Source organism: Procambarus clarkii, chromosome 58, assembly GCF_040958095.1.
Source record: "Procambarus clarkii isolate CNS0578487 chromosome 58, FALCON_Pclarkii_2.0, whole genome shotgun sequence".
Classification (NCBI taxonomy): Eukaryota; Metazoa; Arthropoda; class Malacostraca; order Decapoda; family Cambaridae; genus Procambarus; species Procambarus clarkii.
Window position 1 is genome coordinate 7294802 of NC_091207.1, and position 13384 is coordinate 7308185.

Genomic DNA, 13384 nt, shown 5'->3' on the forward strand with positions numbered 1-13384 from the left:
TTAAGAAAGGAGATAAATCACTTGTGTCAAACTATCGGCCAATTAGCCTAACGTCTATTGTGGGAAAGTTACTTGAATCAATAATTGCAAATACAATTCGTCTCCATCTTGAAAAACATAAATTAATAAATGAGTCGCAACATGGTTTTACAAATGGCCGTTCATGTTTAACAAATTTGCTAACTTTTTATTCCAGCATAGTTGAGGCAGTTGATAGTGGTAAGGATTGTGATGTTGTGTACCTTGACTTTAGCAAAGCTTTTGATACAGTGCCACATGAAAGACTAATTAAAAAAATAGAAGCTCATGGTATTGGGGGTGCTATATTAACTTGGATTAGGGCATGGCTATTCCAAAGGAAACAGAGAGTTAGTATAAATGGGGTTAAGTCAGAGTGGGATAATGTTGTTAGTGGAGTACCTCAGGGCTCTGTCCTGGGACCTCTGTTGTTTATAATATATATAAATGATTTAGATTCAGGTTTGAGTAGCAACATTTGCAAATTTGCCGATGATACGAAAATCGGTAGGGAAATTAATTCGGAGGAGGACTCACTATCACTTCAAGTTGATCTAGATAGAACATAAGAACATAAGAACAAAGGTAACTGCAGAAGGCCTATTGGCCCATACGAGGCAGCTCCTATTCTATAACCACCCAATCCCACTCATATACTTGTCCAACCCGTGCTTGAAACAATCGAGGGACCCCACCTCCACAATGTTACGCGGCAATTGGTTCCACAAATCAACAACCCTGTTACTGAACCAGTATTTACCCAAGTCTTTCCTAAATCTAAACTTATCCAATTTATATCCATTGTTTCGTGTTCTGTCCTGTGTTGATACTTTTAATACCCTATTAATATCCCCCCGGTTATGTCCATTCATCCACTTGTAAACCTCTATCATGTCACCCCTAACTCTTCGCCTTTCCAGTGAATGTATAGGGTTTTGAAATGGTCAAAGGATTGGCAAATGCAGTTTAATGCTGATAAATGTAAAGTTCTGAGGCTAGGTAATGATGATAGAGTTACAAGATACGAGCTAGATGGTGTTGAGATTGCGAAGTCGGATTGCGAAACGGATCTGGGAGTTATGATTAGTAAGAATTTAAAACAAAAGGATGAATGCATGAATGTTCGTAATAAGGCGAATAGGACACTGGGATTTATTAATCGAAACATCGGTAACAAGACACCTGGTGTGATTTTTAAGTTATATCTTGCTCTGGTTAGGCCCCATTTAGATTATGCAGTTCAGTTTTGGTCGCCGTATTATAGAATGGATATAATTTCACTTGAACGTGTCCAACGTAGGATGACTAAGTTAATTCCCCAAATTAGAAATCTTTCATATGAAGAAAGATTAACAACGTATGGGCCTATGTTGCGTTTACTGGAAAGGCGAAGAGTTAGGGGTGACATGATAGAGGTTTACAAGTGGATGAATGGACATAACAGGGGGGGATATTAATAGGGTATTAAAAATATCAACACAAGACAGAACACGAAACAATGTGTATAAATTGGATAAGTTTAGATTTAGGAAAGACTTGGGTAAATACTGGTTCAGTAACAGGGTTGTTGATTTGTGGAACCAATTGCAGCGTAACGTGGTGGAGGTGCTGTCCCTCGATTGTTTCAAGCGCGGGTTGGACAAGTATATGAGTGGGATTGGGTGGTTATAGAATAGGAGCTGCCTCGTATGGGCCAATAGGCCTTCTGCAGTTGCCTTTGTTCTTATGTTCTTAGACGTTAGGCAAATTGGTCGATAGTTTGACGCAAGAGATCTTTCTCCTTTCTTAAAAACTGGTACCACATTAGCAACTTTCCATAACTCTGGCACTCTGCCTGACTCTATTTATTTATTAAATATGGTAGACAGTGGGTAGCAAAGCTCCTCTTTGCATTCTTTAAGCACCCTGGCAAACACTTCATCCGGCCCTGGGGATTTGTTTAGTTTGAGTTTTACTATTTGTTTAAGAACATCCTCCCTGGTAACTGCTAAACTCGTCAACCTGTCCTCGTCCCCACACACATAGACTTGTTCGGCTGAAGGCATATTGTTAAGTTCCTCTTTAGTAAATACAGATACAAAATATTTATTCAAAATACTACTCATCTTTTCATCACTATCTGTTATTTGACCTGTCTCAGTTTTTAATGGACCTATCCTTTCCCTAGTCTTAGTACGATTTAACTGAAAAAAAAACTAAAAAAAAAAAGAAAAAATAGATCTAATAGTATTTATGTCATGGGTGACTTTAATTTTAGTGGAATAAACTGGTTGAATAAAACAGGGAATAGTGAAGCAGAAGATTTTCTAGAATTAATTGACGATTGCTTTCTTACGCAACACATTAAGGAACCAACACGGGAAAATAATATTTTAGATTTAGTGTTAACTAACAGGGAAGCACAAATTAATGACATCGAAATAGGGAGTGAGCTAGGGAACAGTGATCACAGAGAAATCAGATTTAGCATAGAATGGAATAGACCTGTAGGAGAAAATTCTGTTAAAGTGCCAGATTTTCGAAAAGCTGATTTTAATAGCCTAAGAAACTTTTTTGGTCAAATTAATTGGAAAGTCTTGGGTATGGGGTGTGGGCCGGTCTTGGAGCGAGACATGAACCCAGCGATAGGTGACGTAAAAGGGGATTTCGATGTGGATTCAATATATAACTTATTTAAGAATATTCTAAACAAAGCACAGGAAAGTAGTATACCATATAATGTCATATAAATCTATTTCATATATTCGATCTATTCATATAAATTGAATTGATCGAATACTAATGATCCAAAGTGGATAACAAAGAATTTGAACATAAGAACAAAGGTAACTGCAGAAGGCCTATAGGCCCATACGAGGGCGCTCCTATTCTATAACCACCCAATCCTACTCATATACTTGTCCAACCCGCGCTTGAAACAATCGAGGGACACCACGTTACTCGGCAATTGGTTCCACAAATCAACAATCCTGTTACTGAACCAGTATTTACCCAAGTCTTTCTTAAATCTAAACTTATCCAATTTATACACATTGTTTCGTGTTCTGTCTTGTGTTGGTGCTTTTAATACCCTATTAATATCCCCTTTGTTATGTCCATTCATCCACTTGTAAACCTCTATCATGTCACCCCTAACTCTTTGCCTTTCCAGTGAATGCAACTTAAGCTTTGTTAATCTTTCTTCATATGAAAGATTTCTAATTTGGGGAATTAACTTAGTCATCCTACGTTGGACACGTTCAAGTGAATTTATATCCATTTTATAATACGGCGACCAAAACTGAACTGCATAATCTAAATGGGGCCTAACCAGAGCAAGATATAGCTTAAGAACCACATCAGGTGTCTTGTTACTAACGCTTCGATTAATAAATCCCAGTGTCCTATTCGCTTTATTACGAACATTCATGCATTGATCCTTTTGTTTTAAATTCTTACTAATCATAACTCCCAGATCCGTTTCGCAATCCGACTTCGCAATCTCAACACCATCTAGCTCGTATCTTGTAACTCTATCGTCATTACCTAGCATCAGAACTTTACATTTATCAGCATTAAACTGCATTTGCCAATCCTTTGACCATTTTAAAACCCTATCTAGATCAACTTGAAATGATAGTGAGTCCTCCTCCGAATTAATTTCCCTACCGATTTTCGTATCATCGCGCAAATTTGCAAATGTTGCTACTCAAACCGGAATCTAAATCATTTATATATATTATAAACAACAGAGGTCCCAGGACAGAGCCCTGAGGTACTCCACTAACAACATTATCCCACTCTGACTTAACCCCATTTATACTAACTCTCTGTTTCCTTTGGTATAGCCATGCCCTAATCCAAGTTATTATAGCACCCCCAATAAGAACATAAGAACAAAGGTAACTGCAGAAGGCCTATTGGCCCATACGTGGCAGCTCCTATTCTCTAACCACCCAATCCCACTCATATACTTGTCCAACCCGTGCTTGAAACAATCGAGGGACCCCACCTCCACAATGTTACGCGGCAATTGGTTCCACAAATCAACAACCCTGTTACTGAACCAGTATTTACCCACCATGAGCTTAATAATAATACCATGAGCTTAATAATACCATGAGCTTTTATTTTTTTAATTAGTCTTTCATGTGGCACTGTATCAAAAGCTTTGCTAAAGTCAAGGTACACAACATCACAATCCTTACCACTATCAACTGCCTCAACTATCCTGGAATAAAAAGTTAGCAAATTTGAACATAAGAACAAAGGCAACTGCAGAAGGCCTATTGGCCCATACGAGGCAGCTCCTATTTATAACCACCTAATCCCACTCATATACATGTCCAACCCATGCTTGAAACAATCGAGGGACCCCACCTCCACAATGTTACGCGGCAATTGGTTCCACAAATCAACAACCCTGTTACTGAACCAGTATTTACCCAAGTCTTTCCTAAATCTAAACTTATCCAATTTATACCCATTGTTTCGTGTTCTGTCTTGTGTTGATACTTTTAATACCCTATTAATATCCCCTTTGTTATGTCCATTCACCCACTTGTAAACCTCTATCATGTCACCCCTAACTCTTCGCCTTTCCAGTGAATGCAACTTAATCTTTGTTATTCTTTCTTCATATGAAAGATTTCTAATTTGGGGAATTAACTTTGTCATCCTACGCTGGACACGTTCAAGTGAATTTATATCCATTCTATAAAATGGCGACCAAAACTGAACTGCAAAATCTAAATGGGGCCTAACTAGAGCAAGATATAGCTTGAGAACCACACCAGGTGTCTTGTTACTAACGCTGCGATTAATAAATCCATGTGTCCGATTTGCCTTATTACGAACATTTATGCATTGATCCTTTTGTTTTAAATTCTTACTAATCATAACTCCCAGATCCCTTTCGCAATCCGACTTCGCAATCTCAACACCATCTAGCTCGTATCTTGTAACTCTATCATCATTACCTAACCTCAGAACTTTACATTTATCAGCATTAAACTGCATCTGCCAATCCTTTGACCATTTCAAAACCCTATCTAGATCAACTTGAAGTGATAGTGAGTACTCCTCCGAATTAATTTCCCTACCGATTTTCGTATCATCGGCAAATTTGCAAATGTTGCTACTCAAACCTGAATCTAAATCATTTATATATATTATAAACAACTGAGGTCCCAAGACAGAGCCTTGAGGCACTCCACTTACAACATTTTCCAACTCTGACTTAAGAACATGTTAAGTTAAACATGAACTTGTGAACATGTTTGTTAAACATGAACGGCCATTTGTAAAACCATGTTGCGACTCAATTATTAATTTATGTTTTTCAATATGGAGACGAATTGTATTTGCAATTATTGATTCAAGTAACTTTCCCACAATAGACGTTAGGCTAATTGGCCGATAGTTTGACACAAGTGATTTATCTCCTTTCTTAAAAATTGGTACCATATTAGCTACCTTCCATGACTCTGGCACTCTGCCTGACTCTATTGATTTATTAAATATGGTAGACAGTGGCTTGGAAAGCTCCTCTTTGCATTCTTTAAGCACCTTGTCAAACACTTCATCCGGCCCTGGGGATTTGTTTGGTATTAGTTTTTCTAATTGTTTAATTACTTCCTCGCTGGTAACTGCTAAACTAGTCAACCTGTCCTCATCCCCACCCACATAGACTTGTTCGGCTGAAGGAATATTAAGTTCTTCTTTAGTAAATACAGATATAAAATATTTGTTAAAAATACTACTCATCTCCTTGTCATTATCCGTTATTTGACCTGTCTCAGATTTTAATGGACCTATCCTTTCCCTAGTCTTAGTTCGATATAACTGAAAAAACCCTTTAGGATTTGACTTTGCTTGCTCTGCTATGCGAACTTCATAGTTTCTTTTTGCTTTCCTAATCTCTTGTTTAACATTTCTAACCAGTTGTATGAATTCCTGTTCTTCTAATTCCTGTAGGGTTTTGAAATGGTCAAAGGATTGGCAGATGCAGTTTAATGCTGATAAATGTAAAGTTCTGAGGTTAGGTAATGATGATAGAGTTACAAGATACGAGCTAGATGGTGTTGTGATTGCGAAGTCGGATTGCGAAAGGGATCTGGGAGTTATGATTAGTAAGAATTTAAAACAAAAGGATCAATGCATAAATGTTCGTAATAAGGCAAATCGGACACTTGGATTTATTAATCGCAGCGTTAGTAACAAGACACCTGGTGTGGTTCTCAAGCTATATCTTGCTCTAGTTAGGCCCCATTTAGATTATGCAGTTCAGTTTTGGTCGCCATATTATAGAATGGATATAAATTCACTTGAACGTGTCCAGCGTAGGATGACTAAGTTAATTCCCCAAATTAGAAATCTTTCATATGAAGAAAGATTAACAAAGCTTAAGTTGCATTCACTGGAAAGGCGAAGAGTTAGGGGCGACATGATAGAGGTTTACAAGTGGGTGAATGGACATAACAAGGGGGATATTAATAGGGTATTAAAAGTATCAACACAGGACAGAACACGAAACAATGGGTATAAATTGGATAAGTTTAGATTTAGGAAAGACTTGGGTAAATACTGGTTCAGTAACAGGGTTGTAGATTTGTGGAACCAATTGCCGCGTAACGTGGTGGAGGTGGGGTCCCTCGATTGTTTCAAGCGCGGGTTGGACAAGTATATGAGTGGGATTGGGTGGTTATAGAATAGGAGCTGCCTCGTATGGGCCAATAGGCCTTCTGCAGTTACCTTTGTTCTTATGTTCTTATGTTAACCTGACTTCCCCATTCTTAATCCTTTTGTACCAAGCTCTCTTTTTACCTATAAGGTTCTTTAAATTATTTGTTATCCACTTTGGGTCATTAGTATTCGACCTATTCAATTTGTATGGTATACTACGTTCCTGTGCTTTGTTTAGAATATTCTTAAATAAGTTATATATTAAATCCACATCGAAATCCCCTTTTACGTCACCTATCGCTGGGTTCATGTCTCGCTCTATGACCGGCCCATACCCAAGAGTTTCCAATCTATTTGACCCAAAAAATTTCTTAGGCTATTAAAATCAGCTTTTCGAAAATCTGGCACTTTAACAGAATTTTCTCCTACAGGTCTATTCCATTCTATGCTAAATCTAATTACTTTGTGATCACTGTTCCCTAGCTCACTCCCTATTTCGATGTCATTAATTTGTGTTTCCCTGTTAGTTAACACTAAATCTAAAATATTATTTTCCCGCATTGGTTCCTTAGTACGATATAACTTGAAGAAACTTATAGGTAAAAAGAGAGCTTGGTACAAAAGGATTAAAAATGGGGAGGTCACTTTAGAACAGAAATTCGTACAACTGGTTAGAAATGTTAAAAAAGAGATAAGGAAAGCAAAAAGAAACTATGAAGTTCGCATAGAAGGGCAAGCAAAGACAAATCCTAAAGGGTTTTTTCAGTTATATCGTACTAAGACTAGGGAAAGGATAGGTCCATTAAAAACTGAGGCAGGTCAAATAACGGATAGTGATGAAGAGATGAGTAGTATTTTTAATAAATATTTTGTATCTGTATTTATTGGATTTATTAATCGCAGCGTTAGTAACAAGACACCTGGTGTGGTTCTCAAGCTATATCTTGCTCTAGTTAGGCCCCATTTAGATTATGCAGTTCAGTTTTGGTCGCCATATTATAGAATGGATATAAATTCACTTGAACGTGTCCAGCGTAGGATGACTAAGTTAATTCCCCAAATTAGAAATCTTTCATATGAAGAAAGATTAACAAAGCTTAAGTTGCATTCACTGGAAAGGCGAAGAGTTAGGGGTGACATGATAGAGGTTTACAAGTGGGTGAATGGACATAACAAAGGGGGATATTAATAGGGTATTAAAAGTATCAACACAAGACAGAACACGAAACAATGGGTATAAATTTGATAAGTTTAGATTTAGGAAAGACTTGGGTAAATACTGGTTCAGTAACAGGGTTGTAGATTTGTGGAACCAATTGCCGCGTAATATTGTGGAGGTGGGGTCCCTCGATTGTTTCAAGCGCGGGTTGGACAAGTATATGAGTGGGATTGGGTGGTTATAGAATAGGAGCTGCCTCGTATGGGCCAATAGGCCTTCTGCAGTTACCTTTGTTCTTATGTTCTTATATCTTGCTCTGGTGAGGCCATTTCAAAGTGACCATTTCAAAACCCTATTTACATCAACTTGAAATGATAGTGAGTCTTCTTCTGAATTAATTTCACTACCGATTTTTGTATCATCGGCAAATTTGCAAATGTTGCAAATTTTCACAATCCCTACCACTATCAACTGACTCAACTATGCTTGAATAGTAAGATAACAAATTTGGTAAACATGAACAGCCACTTATAAAACTGTTGCGATTCATTTATTAATTTATGTTTTTCAAGATAAAGACGAATTTTATTTGCATTTATCGATTCGAGTAACTTTCCCACAATAGACTTTAGGCTAATTGGCCGATAGATTGGCAAGTGATCTATCTCCTTTCCTAAAAACTAGTATCACATAACCAACTTTCTATAACTCTGGCACTCTGCCTGACTCTATTGATTTATTAAATATGGTAGACAGTGGGTTGCAAAGCTCCTCTTTGCATTCTTTAAGCACCCTGTCAAACACTTCATCCGGCCCTGGGGATTTGTTTGGTTTGAGTTTTACTATTTGTTTAATTGCATCCTTCCTGGTAACTGCTAAACTAGTCAACCTGTCCTCGTCCCCACCCACATAGACTTGTTCGGCTGAAAGGGATATTGTTAAGTTCCTCTTTAGTAAATACAGATATAAAATATTTATTAAAATTACTACTCATCTCTTCATCATTATCTGTTATTTGCCCTGTCTCAGTTTTTAATGAACCTATCTTTTCCTTAATCTTTGTCTGGAATAACTGCAAAACCCCTTTAGGATTTGTCTTCGCTTGCTCTGCAATGCGAACTTCATAGTTTCTTTTTGCTTTCCTTATTTCTTTTGTAGTATTTCTAACCAGTTGTACGAATTCCTGTTCTAAACTGACTTCCCCATTCTTAATCCTTTTGTACCACGCTCTCTTTTTACCTATAAGGTTCTTCAGATCCTTTGTTATACACTTTGGATCATTAGTATTCGATCTATTCAATTTATATGGTATACTACATTCCCGGGCTTTGCTTAGAATATTTTTAAATAGGTTATATTTGGAATCCACATCGAAAACCCCTTTTACGTCACCTGTCGCTGGGTTCCCGTCTAGCTTTAAGACCAGCCCCCACTCCATACCCAAGTCATTCCAATCAAATTGACCCAAAATATCTCCTAGTCTATTGAAATCAGCTTTTCGAAAATCAGGCACTTTAACAGAATTTTCTCCTACAGATCTATTCCATTCTATGTTAATCTGATTTATTTATGATCACTGTTCCCTAGCTCACTCCCTATTTCGATGTCCTTAATTTGTGCTTCATTGTTAGTTAACACTAAATCTAAAATATTACTTCCCCGCGTTGGTTCCTTAATGTGTTGCATAAGAAAGCAATCGTCAATTAATTCTAGAAAATCTTCTGCTTCATTATTCCTTGTTTTGTTTACCAGTTTATTCCACTAAAATTAAAGTCACCCATGACATAAATACTGTTAGATCTAGATGCTCTAGATATTTCATCCCATAGATGCTTTGCTTCCATTCTGTCTAAATTTAGTGGCCTATATATAATTCCTATTATAATATTATTTTCTTTTTTGTTTAATTCTTTCCAAATAGTTTCTGTGTGTGGCTCTGTTTTGATTCCCTCTTTGAGACTACATTTCAAATTGTCCCTAACATATATGGCTACTCCACCTCCTCGTCTAATATATCTATCTGCGTGAAATAGTTTAAATCCATATATTTGATATTCAGCTAATAGTTCTCTATTTTCTACATTCATCCACGTTTCGGTAAGTGCAATAATATCTATTTTTTCTGTGCAGACAAGAGCATTTAATTCGTTAATTTTATTTCTTAGACTTCTACTGTTAGTGTAATATACCCTAAGTGAATTGTTATTTTGCGGACCTTCTCTTTCCCTGATCGTTTTGCCAATTCCTTTCTCCCACAAACACATACTTTTATTACCTCCTTCCTCAAAATCAATTCCCATACCTCTATCTACTAACAGTTTAAACCCAAACAAACACCTCTAACCACTTTTTCTAACGAGTTCGCAACAGCAACAACCCCAGCTCTCGATAGATGCACCCCATCACGAGCATACATTTCATTTCTTCCATAGAAGTGTTCCCAGTTGTCTATGAAAGATATTGCATTTGATTTGCAATATCTTTCCAGCCGGCAATTGACACCAAGTGCCCTCGATATCCATTCATTTCCCACTCCCTTTCTTGGAAGAATGCCACATATGATCGGGATTCCTCCCTTGCTCCTAACTAACTCTATGGCTGTTTTATACCTCTGAATCAGTTCCTCACTCCTAACTCGACCAACATCATTTCCTCCCACGCTAATGCAAATAATGGGATTGTTCCCATTACCAGCCATAATATCATTCATGTTGTTTATAATATCACCAATGCCAGCTCCGGGATAGCAAACCCTTAACCTGTTCCCCCTATCTCTAGCACAAAACGTTCGATTTCCCTTTCGAGTGAACTGCAGGCTCACCACAGCACTCGTTTTCCAACACGGCAAATGAATTTGATGTCCTTAGGGCTTCTGTAGGCGGCCTTGTCAAGGTATTCTTAAGACCCCCTGTCCTTAACGACTTTTCACGACGAGGTCTTGTTAATATTGGTCTCCTCCTTTGTTTCTTCTCAATGTTAATTCTAATTAATTCTAGAAAATCTTCTGCTTAATTATTCCCTGTTCTGTTAAACCAATTTATTCAACTAAAACTAAAGTCACCCATGACACAAATACTGTTAAACCTCAAGATATTTCGTCCCATAGGTGCTTTGCTTCCATCCTGTCTAAATTTGGTAGCCTTTATATAACTCCTATTATAAGATTATTTGCTTTTTCGTTTAATTCTATCCAAATAGTTTGTGTGTGTGGCTCAGTTTTGATTCCCTCTTTGAAACTACATTTCAAATTTTCCCCTAACATACATGGCTACTCCCCCTCCTCGTCTAATATGTCCATCTGTGTGAAATAGTTTAAATTCATTTGTTTGTTATACAACTAATAGTTCTCTATTTTCTACATTCATCCTTATTACGGTAAGTGCAATAGTATCTATTTTTTTCTGTGCAGGCAAGACCATTTAAATCTTTTATTATGTTTCTTAGACTTCTACTGTTGGTGTAATATACCCTAAGTGTATTGTTATTTTGAAGCCCTTCTCTTTCCCTGATCATTTTGTTAATTTGTTTTACCCACAAACACATACTTTTATTAACTTCTTACTCCATCTCAATTCCCATACCACTATCTACTAACAGTTTAAACCCAAATCCAAGCAAACGTCTCCAACCACTGGTTCCAACGAGTTCGCAACAACATCAACCCCAGCCCTCGATAGATGCACCCCCATCCCGAGCATATATTTAATTTCTTCCACTGAAGTGTTCCCAGTTATCTATGAAAGATATTGCATTTGATTTGCAATATTTTCTCAGCCGGCAAGTGACACCAAATGCTCTCGACAATCATTCATTTCCGACTTCCTTTCTTTGAAGAATGCCACATGTGATCGGGATTCCTCCCTTGCTCCTAACTAATTTTATGACTGTCTTAAACCCCTGTATCAGTTCCTCACTAATAACTTGGTCGACATCATTTCCACCTGCACTAATACAAATAATGGTTTTGTTCCCAATTCCAACCATAATTTCATTCATGTTGCCAACAATATCAACAATTCCAGCTCCCGGTTAGCAAGCCCTTATCCTGTTCCCCATATCTCTGGCACAAAAAGTTCTATCCAAATACTTCACTTGAGGAATTTCCCACAACCAAAATTCGCTTAGTTATTTTCTTTACTTTCTGAACACTTTGTGTGACCTGCGCTTCGTTGCTTTCCCTTTCGAACGAAATGAAGGCTCACCACAGCACTCGTCCTTCAACATGGTCAATGAGTTAGAAGTCCCTAAGGTATCTGAAGGCGGCTTTGTCAAATTCTTCTTAAGACCACTGTCTTTTACGACTTTCCAAGACGAGGTCTTTTTAATACTGGTCTCCCCCTTTGTTTCTTCCTGAAGTTGTTTCAGCTGACGTACCTCCTCCCCTAGGGAATCCAACTCTGTTCTCAGAGCTCCAACTAGATTCCTCAGTTCCTTCACTACACCATCCATTATTGCTATGATAATATTACTACAATCGGATCTCCAGCTAACACACCCTCTCACTGTGACTGACAAGTGACTACTGTCTGGTGTGACTACTACATGTGGCTGATCTTACAAGGGTTAGGTTGTTGCTGTTGCGAACTTGTTGGCACCTTTGGTGGGAGAGTTTTGTTTGGGTTTAACTGTCAGTAGATAATGAAATGGGAATTTATATGGAGAAAGGAGGTAATATAAGTATGGGTTTGTGGGAGAAACAAATTGGCAAAATGATCTGGGAAAGAGAAGGGCTTCAAAATAACAATACACTTAGGGTATATTACAAGAACAGTAGGAGTCTAAGAAACAAAATAAAAGATTTAAATGCTCTTATCTTCACAAAAAAATAGATATTATTGCGCTTACCGAAACGTGGATGAATGTAGAGAATAGAGAACTATTAGATGAATATCATATAAATGGATTTAAACTATTTCACACAGATATATTAGACGAGGAGGAGGAGTAGCCATATATGCTAGGGAAATTTGAAATGTCGTCTCAGAGAGGGAATCAAAACTAAGCCACACATACATAAACTTTTTGGCTAGAATTAAACGAAAAAGCAAATAATCTTATAATAAGAGTTACATACAGGCAACCAAACTTAAACAGAATGGAAGCAAAGCATCTATGGGATGAAATATCTAGATCATTTAAGTCTAGCAGTATTTGCGTCATGGATGACTTTAATTTTAGTGGAATAAACTGGTTTAACAGAACAGGGAATAATGAAACAGAAGATAATCTAGAATTAATTGACGATTGCTTTCTTACGCAACACATTAAGGAAGCAACGCAGAAAAATAATATTTTACACCTAGTGTTAACTAACTGGGAAACACAAATTATTGAAATCGAAATAGGGAGTGAGCTAAGGAACAGTGATCACAAAGAAATCAAATTTAGCGATGAATGAAATAGATCTGTTGGACAAAATTCTATTGAAATGCCAGATTTTCGAAAAGCTGATGCTAAAAGCCTAAGAAATGTTTTGGGTCAAATAGATTGGAAATTCCTGGGCATGTGGGGTGGGTCAATCTTGAAGAGAGACGTGAAGCCAGC